Source organism: Aptenodytes forsteri, unplaced genomic scaffold (assembly GCF_000699145.1).
Source record: "Aptenodytes forsteri isolate BGI_AS27 unplaced genomic scaffold, ASM69914v1 Scaffold258, whole genome shotgun sequence".
Lineage (NCBI taxonomy): Eukaryota > Metazoa > Chordata > Aves > Sphenisciformes > Spheniscidae > Aptenodytes > Aptenodytes forsteri.
Genome location: NW_008795250.1, coordinates 743,362 through 752,965, shown reverse-complemented (window position 1 = coordinate 752,965; position 9,604 = coordinate 743,362).

Here is a 9,604-nt window from a genome sequence, read left to right as displayed (position 1 = left end):
CCGGGCCGGGTCGCCGCCGACAGCCGGCCCGCGGCGGCAAAGGGCGCTTTCTTCTGCCTACACCTCGGCTGGGAGTTTGCGGCGTGATGCGGCAAAGGGCGCTTTCTTCTGCCTACACCTCGGCTGGAAGTTTCGCGGCGTGATCCTGCGCTAAATACATTGTGCCTGAGCCTGCCGGGGAGCGCTGCGCCGCTTCGGAGCTGACACCTTCTAGGAATTTCGCGACGATAAATAAAGCCGCTCTAGGTGCCAGGTGGATGCTCTCCCTGCCGTGGCTCTGTCCTTACCCTGTTATTACTGCGTGTTCCTGACATAAAAGGCTTTACGTGTTAGTGTATACGTGTGTAGCTACATTCCATCCTCCTTTCAGGCTTTCGGAGCTTCCTTTTCTCTTTAAGGTTGTTTTGGACTTCTAGGTGGGTCGGTTTGTTTGCCTGTTTTTATTGTGGGTGAAGTTGAGACTAGACTGGAAAGGCTGGGATTTGCACTGGGACAGCGAGTGAAATGATGTAAATACATTGCAGTGGCTAGTTACTTATCGGGCAGCTGGTATCGAAGACAGAATGGCCAGGCTGCTCTTAGGTGGGCACAAGGAGGAGGAGGAGTGTTGCCTGGTGGATCTCTGACCTCTGACCCCTGAATTTAATAGGGGTCCCTTCTCAGAGAACAAAATTTCTGTTTATTTTAGGTCTTTGCCATTTTATTTTGTAGAGCTTGGCTTTCATTCTTTAACCACTTCATAAGGGGCTCTAAAGTTTTTCCCCTTACTCGTCATGGCTTAAAGGCTGTCTAATGTCTGCTAAAGCACTTTATTCTTGGATATTTGGGGAAAAAATAATACACAAGATGTATGGGTAGGAAGGAAAAAACACGCAATTGTTTTAGGAGCCAAGACTTTATGGAATTCTAATAATTAGGTTCTATAGTTAGAAAGTTTACTTGTATAAAATTGCCGGCTGAACAACTACCTTTGTTACAAATTAGATGCATTTAATTCTATGTGACTTCTGTTTGACTTACAACCTCATCTAGGCAGTTTGATTCCAGTGGTGTAGCAGAGCAGGAAATACTTGTGGGTATTTTATTTGGTCGTTTTGACTAGTTAGAGCTCTTAATCTAGTTTCACACTGGCTTAAAAGGTTTTGTCTGTAAAGTAGCTAAGATGATTTATCCAGATGAAGCATCTTCCTGGCAGAGCTACTGCTCCAGTGTGTTTTCAGGAAAACCTCATTTTGTTCTCTAAAATGTTGAAGTATGCAAGAAGTGAATTACCAATTTTTCCATGAGTAACTTTCCATTATTAATCTTACGTATTCATTTCATGATGGATTTACCTTATTGTTAGGATCTCTCACGTAGATAACTTAATTCACAGACTTCCTAAATGACTTTCTTGGATTGTTCTGTTTGGCTCGGATGCCTCTTCCTCACCTGAACAGCAGTGGCAGGTAGGGTGTGATTCCCGAGCCTGGGCAGGAGGTACCAGCTGCAGAGTGAGGAGCCAGCAGGCTTTCCTGCCTGGCCTTTGTGCCAGTAGGCACTTTCACCCAGCTGCACACGTGTGGAAATGAGCAATTGATAAGAGAGCGAGCTTTACTCATGGACGCAACATTTGCATTTCCTTCTATTTTAGAACATATATTAGCCATGTAAATAAATATACAGTTATTTTTAAACAACAGCATTCCCTATGTGTTGGTAAGTCTTATGGTTGCTTCAGTGAAAGAGGGAGTGAAGACGCAAAATACCATTTCAACTTCTTAGGTAATTTGTGTTTCTGACTTCAGCTCTTCAGAAAATCTACTTGCAAACGTATTTGCCAAAATATGTATTCTTCTCTATTTACTTTCCAAATACGGGAATTGGTTGGAATCAATCATTTAAGGAAAAATAAGGGGGGGGATGCTATTTGGCTGAATGGCTCCTAAATGTTTTCTTGCCTAAACAGGATAGTAAAATATTAAGATAGCTGTTGTAAGTTATTGATTAGGGTCACAGACATTGGTAATCACTGTTAACCTTCTGTATTGTGCTGGGAAAAATATGTATGTGGAAAGCTTACTATAAGTTAACAAGTTGTAACATGTTTTCTCTACCTTGTTCGTGAATTTACACTCTTATGCCTCTACTTTCCTTTTCCTTTTTCCTGTTTAGTCTTTGCTCTTAGGTTTCCCTTTTTCCTAGACCTGCCCCTCATCCGAGTTTAGAATTAGACCCTCCCATCCCCGCTAGTTGCCCATGTTTTCTTTCCCCTTTTCTCTGAAGGGATCTGCAGCCTTACTCCTTGTCACTGCTTTTCTTGCTCTAGTTGCTTTCTGATGGGATCGGATTTCAGGTGGTGTTAACTCAATAATCCTTTCTCTTTTTTTGTATGTGTGGCTGTTAGACCTTCTTTTCCACAGCCCTTGAAAAGAGAGCCTAAAAGGTCTAAATTGGGGATTTCTAGGTACAGATCAGAGATGAGGTCTGTCTCCTGCCAACTTCCATGCTGTTCCCACTTCCTGTGCTGCTGCAGCTCCCAAGGAATCCTGCCGAGCTGCTCCCTCCCGTGTAGTTGGTGTGTCATAGCTGACATTCGGGTATGGGCAGAATATCAAAATGCAAATGACATGGGTATAATGAGGAGATAGTGTTGCACTTGTGAAAAGCACTGGTAATGTGAACATTGTGAGCGCATGTGATGTGAAAAGAGATACTAAAGAAAACACCTGACATGGGGAAACTGAAAATAAAACTTTCTTATCTTTATGCTATTAATATGTGATAACTCCAGATGTTTTTAACATATTTCGACACAAAAATCATCATCTGTAAAATGTGTTTTGGTTTACTAGTTGAAGCAAAGTTCAGAGAAATAATGTCAGGCTATTTGCAAGCCATATGTAGTGTTTACTGCCTGTTAGTGCAGCCAAAAATTACCAGTGAGGCAAAATCCACACTATATGTATGTAAAGTAACATGGATTTTGGAGGAGGAGATGCGTGGCCCCAGTCCACAGCCAAGGGAAAGAGGCTTTGGACTCTCCATGCTAATAACAGAAAGGATTGATGGAGCATGGTGCCGCTTTCTGTGATTATGTTACCTGTGATAGGCTGGTACAGAGACCTTGCGTGTAGAGTTTTTATTGGTATTACCAGTTCTCCCACCCTTATGTGCTCCCACACATGACCACTGTTTAAGGACTAAGCATTGCAATGGGATTTACATTGGCCTAAGGCTGAAATACTTTCATTGTTTCATATGTATCAGCACAATAATGTAGAATTTCCATTACTGTACAGTTTTAGAGTGGAAAAATACAGACTGCAAACTGGAAGAAGACTTGCTAGCTGACTTTCACTATTTTAAAGCAGGGTGAACAAGTAAACTACACACTGGGAAGAATGAGAGTGCTTTAGTATTTCTGAAGTGTTAGTGACAAGGATAAATGACTTGGTTTTACTTGGTAACAATTCTAATTAGTTGTCTGATATTTGAGCTGCAATTTCAATAAATTGTGGTTTAGTATCATAGGCTGTGTGTTTCCTTTGGGGTTTTCCAAATCATAAGCAGAAATTATCAACCATGTGAGAAATTTTCAGTCTTCCTTTTTCCTAAGATAGATAAGCAGCTGAGTCACTAAAGCAATTTCTTTCCCCATATCTCTTTAAGTGGACTGAGTTGATTTGAGATTGCCTGATTGTTGAAAATGTGAATAGAAGAAAACTACGCAGTGGGTGTAGCTCTGAGGTCACTTTCTTTAAATTGATTTTCTTATGGGACCCCGTTGGCTATTACAAAAGTTACCATGTTAGCTTTTCAGACACTGAGTTACAAAACAGCTTTACCACAAATATTTTTGGGTTTGTCTGTTCAGATGACACCAAGAACAACAGAATTTCAGAACCCCTCTGGAGCCTAGTTCACCATTTCTCTCCTCCCTGTAATCATATATTGCTGTGCAGGATGAGTGCAAAATCAGTTTTAAAGTGCACCACTTGGAGAAATATTTGTAATCAATCTGTAACTGATTTTTTTTAAAGGTGTTTGGTTTGGGGGAAAATTGTAATCCTGACTTTTTGTGTAAGTACTTGAAAAAATCTCCAAATAGTAGACCCCTTTGCAGGCTCGCTACTCATGCCTGTCATGTATGGGCCTGGCCTTAAGTGAGATGCTTTTGCATGAATTACAGTAGCAGTAACAAAGATTACAATTATGTTTATTGAACATCTGCACTTTGATCACCAAATAGTTACGTTTACCTTTCAAAGATGTGTAAATATGGGGTGTAGAAAGTATTTAACAGCATTCATTTGCTATCTGTACCTCAAAATGCCTTCAGAATTCATGGTTCTTCCTGCTTAGGAGTCTCTTTCTCAGTTGCCAGCTTTTAAAGCAGGGGATGTTTAATTTCCACATAAAATGAAATGCTCAACATGGGGGGAAAAAATGATTTTATCCTTTTAAAGTGCAAAAAATCATAAATGTTACCCGGGAAAGACATTCTTAAATCTTTCCATTTGTAGGCTTTATCCCATATTTTACTTGAGTAATATTTCAGTTAAAAAAACCTTACATGCACTTAAACATAAATGCTGAAAAATGCTCAACAATCTTAATGCAGTCACTGTTGACTGCAAGAGACATTCTTAGCGAAATTTTTGAAATCGACGTAAACAAATGGGTAAAAATCATGCCAGGCTAAACATTGTAGGCTTCTAGCAATACTTGTTTTAGTAACGTCTTGTCTGAGACACCAGTTCAGTGTGGTGCTAAAAAGTAAGATCACTGACCTTATAAAGTTAGTGCTATTTCAGAAAACATTGCTACTAGCACATAATTTGCCAAGTGCAACCTTATTAGTGTTTAAGCAGCGTTGGATTATTGTATTATTTGATAGAGGCTCTATAGGAAACTATTTAGTGATACATTCACAGTTTGACCTTACATGCTTTTGTAGTTCAGTGTGGTGCTAAAAAGTAAGATCACTGACCTTATAAAGTTAGTGCTATTTCAGAAAACATTGCTACTAGCACATAATTTGCCAAGTGCAACCTTATTAGTGTTTAAGCAGCGTTGGATTATTGTATTATTTGATAGAGGCTCTATAGGAAACTATTTAGTGATACATTCACAGTTTGACCTTAAATGCTTTTGTAAAACCATTAAATAAGTGCCAACCTCAATCCTAAAATGTTCTTTCTTGGATAGATGCCTGTATTTTTACCAGCCTCTCTACAAAGCTCAACAAAGAAGGAAGACAGTATATAATACAAAAGATGTAAATTCTGCATGTGTATATTTATATCCAGTTTTCCAGCTCTGAGGCTCTTCCTGTCAGAAAAACCTTCATACGCATTCAAAAGACACTTAAATGTATGCTATAAACATGAACAAATACAGACATCCTTCTATATTGACTTCATGTATATTCCCTCTTACCGTAAGTCTCTGTACATATCACAGGTGCTCTTGCTGTTGTCTCAGCTGCCAAATAACCTCTTAGTGAGTATCATTGTTTTGCTTTTATACTTGTTGGTGTCCTTTCTGTGGGCTTTTTCAGTGTTGCTAGAGGAAGGAAGAACAGTTTAAAAAAGGAAAAGTATTATAATGTCCTCCCCAAATTGGCCAGTAAATTCAAAGACATGCATGTCTGACAGTAATGGAGACACTTAAAAATCCTATAGCCCTTGAGTTGAAACTGTCCTTGTGTAGCTATTAGTCTTTTAGCACTTTTTTTCACGAGGCAAGCTTTGCCTTTCTCTCTACCTTGTATTAGCCCCTAATTGTCTTCTGCAGAATAACCCCTGAGCCTGTTTGGAACCCCGTTAACATCACTGATTCTTTCTGTAAAGGCTCAGAATTACATCAATATTGCTGTAATAAACTTTGAAGTTTAATGCAAATATATACAAGCTCAGAGAGAATAAATATTAGTATAGGAGTTTTCCATGGAGGAGTAAGTCATCTTCTGTAATTGTTTTTCTGTTTGTTTTAAGCCTTGCTAATTGTCTTTCTCTGCCTCCCTCATCTAGTTAGGGTAGTTTTGCTTAAAAACAGGTTGCACAATATTGTCCAGTGTCAGACTTCAAGTCTGTAACTATATGGTTAAGGAGTGTGACTCCTACTGTTTGGAATGATCCTTGGAGAAGATAGTTCATTTAATGACTTTTGTACTGTAAACTGTAGACATTCTCGGTTTTTAGAAGCAGGGAGATCGCTCATAGTAAAGATGCAGAGAATGTGGGGCACATGAAAAATCTCAATATGATCACTTACATATGCTTTGATGGTGCAACAGTTTGCAGTCTGTTGTAGTCAATGGAACAACTCGCTGAACTTGGTGTTAAATGTACATCCAAGACAGAAATGTTGACTGTTTTAGAGCTTTAGATCTGTAAAACTGTGTTTTCATAATGTGGGGGGGTTTTTTTCAAAATTTGTTTTTTTAAAGGGCTGCAATATCAGATTATTAGCAAGAAAGTCTCAAGCCTGCGCTCCTGCTAATGAAGCTGTCAGTAATGTATCTTTCAATTGTAACAGCAAAATGTAAAAAAATATTATGGCAGGCCCTCTTAAAATGAGGCAGACTCATATTCAAAGGTCACTATGTCTGGCTAGAAAAGATTGCTTGGGAAGTACAGAAAACGAAGGCGTGTTAGGACAAAGCTTGCTGAAGCTTGAAGTGCTCTTGTACCTATGAATTTTGCCTAGTAAGTATTTCTTGTACAGCAAAGGCAGTATCCCTGTTAGAGAAAATGTCAGTACAAGCAGGGTTTAAAGTACATTTCGTTTACCCTGTAATCTGTATTGGTTCTGGCTGCGGTATCGTAATTGTCATCTTGCTCCATGAACCTGTTGGCAGGTAGGGTGCTGGTTCATGGTTCCTTACAAGTTAACCCACTTATCTTCTAAAGAGTGGGAACGAATGTCTTCTAAAGGTGGTTCTTTTAGGAGAGTTGTTCAGAAACTGGTACATCAGAAGGAATGTTGCACTCTGGTATATAAAGTACCTGTTTTTAGCAGTTGATAGAGAGATACTGTTAGTAACAGTTGCCATGAAAAACCTCCTGCGACAGCTTTGCAGGTTTAAGGTGAGATTGCAGAGCGGTTAGACAGAGATTGCTCAAGCTGCACTGGAGCTTTAGTCATGGTGAGTTCTCCTGTGTTCTGTGTAATTATCTCTGTTTTTCTGCTTGTTGGAATGTGAGAAGTGTTTGATTGTTTTGCTTGTTTGTGCAGTTGCTTTCAAAGAGCAGCTGAATCAGGTTCCTTTCTGATTGGTATTGCCACTCAGCATCAGTATGGTATTCAGTAAATACATTCTTTAAATACAGTATTGCAAATCATACTAGATTGCATAATATTGTAAATAGCAAGAAGTGGTGCATTAAAAAAAAAAAGCCCAGTTCTCACCCCCCCCCTTATTTTTTTTTTAACAAAAACAAGAAGGGGTCAATAAAAAAAAAAAAGCCCAGTTCTCCCCCCCCCCCTTATTTTTTTTTTAACAAGCCTGTAATTTTTCTTTGTAGTGCGTAATGGTGATAACATTGCAGGCTTTTTTCCTACTCTGTCCTTTGCAGATTGACTTCATTGCTTATGGTTATACATTATCTTGGTTTATCAGTGTAAATCAACAGAGCTATTCCTGAACAATGGAGATAGCAATGGACAGAATTCTGAGGCCAAATTTGCAGACTGAGAAACAGTCTTGTATAGAAACATGTTGAAAAAGATAACCAGCATGGGTTATCAGGGGGTTCTGCTCAACCCCCTACAGAGGAGATTATGGAAAAGGCTGTGTAATAGTATTAAAACATTCCTACGTAACTGCCAGGGCACTTGATGGAAGGTTCATGCATACGCTAGTAATTCATATGGGAAATAACAGTAAACAGATGAAATACCAAAGCAACAGCATTTAAATATGAGTGGGAATTAGATTTCTTAAGATTTCAAATGTTACATAATTGGTTTTTTTTTCCCTAGAGTTGAGTACCTGCAATTCTTTGCATATTAAGTCACGGTCTATATAGAAAGCTGGCGTTGGGTGCCTTCGTATAAAAGTTGTTAAACATCCAAACAAAATGAAATCTGTAGAATGCAGAAGGAAATATGAATCCGTATAATGAATAATGTGGTCTTCAGTGGCAAGCACTGCTTACTGAGAGGGGGTTATAAGTTCAGCCAGAAGTCTTTGAAATTGTATTACACGGATAACACACTGAAATTTTTTAATATTGTGCTGGCTAAAAGAGTTAGTGTACTTTTTCCATCAAATAAGAACCTCAAAAAAAAGTTTGAAAATATACTGGAAAAATAAGAAGCCGGTGTTGGTTCATAGTTGCAGTGATTGTGCTGGATGCAAATAGCTGAGCTGTGGATAAAAAAAATTATTGAACAAATGAAATAATTGAAAATCAGTACCAGTTTCTAAACAAATGTATGCTCTGCTTTTCCAAAAATCATAGTATTGTTACGGTTTTAGTGTATACATTATAGAGGAGCATTCATCAGCACAGTCTCATATCAAAGTCAGTTTCTCTGCAACAGAATGGCGTCTTGGATTTGTCTCTTGCTTGTAATGAGCAAGATGCTTGTCCATTCAAACTTGTATTTCAAGTGATACGGAGACAGTTTTGATTATAATTTAAAAACTTTATTTCTTTCCTTTTTGTGAACATGCGGCAATAGAGAGTTTCTTGTAATTTTTATTTGGCTTTCTCCTGCCAGTTTACGAAATGTCTGTAACTTAGGTATTTTAAATCTGTAGATCCCAGCTACTTTTAACTTAGTTGATTTTGCCACATGGTTCAAGGTTTCTTTTCCATCACTGTTTTTCCATGAGCTCTTCCAGAAGTTTCAGGGGTAATTGTTACGCAGGGAAGATAAAGGTGTATTAGATGTATGTATGTCTATTGGATGATACACAATGAAATATTTGCCCTGCCTGCATAATCTGCTTAAGGGTTCTGAAGAATTATTTCCAGTGGACAGTTAAAAGCCTGGGCAACTTCTGTATGCTTCTAGGACTAATCAGTACGGGACTTGCTGCCTCATAGGTGCATTTGCAGTCATCAGTCTGTACCTCTAACAGTTTTTCTTGAACGTGCTTGTTTTTTTCTTGGCAGTGGTTTTATGATCTAGTTTAGAAGGGAGAGCTGTCACACCATAGAAGAGAAACTCTGCTCATTAGTTTGGGAGATGAACTAAACCTCAATTTGTATTCTGAGAGCTTAAAAAGTACAAGGAGAATGGACAAGCATATCTTCACAAGGTGCCTTTCTTAGGCTGATGAGGAACATACTCTATACATCACATTAACTCATCACTTTCATATCCTTGGGTGTGCATGACAGTGTCATTTAGGAACAGAAAATATGCAGAGAGCAGAAGGGATACGATTCTGGAAAACAATTGAGCAGTACCTGAAAAATCAGAAATCTAGCCTTTAGTATAAGAAAAAAAAATATACTGAAATATAAGTCCGCCCCCTTTATTTTTTCCATGAGAGAGAAAAGTGAAGACTTCTCGTTATTAAGGTAACTATCTTTTTAAATGCTGCATTGCTAATTGATGCAACCCTAAGGTGTCTGCGCTGTTTTACAGGGTATGCTAGGATCTG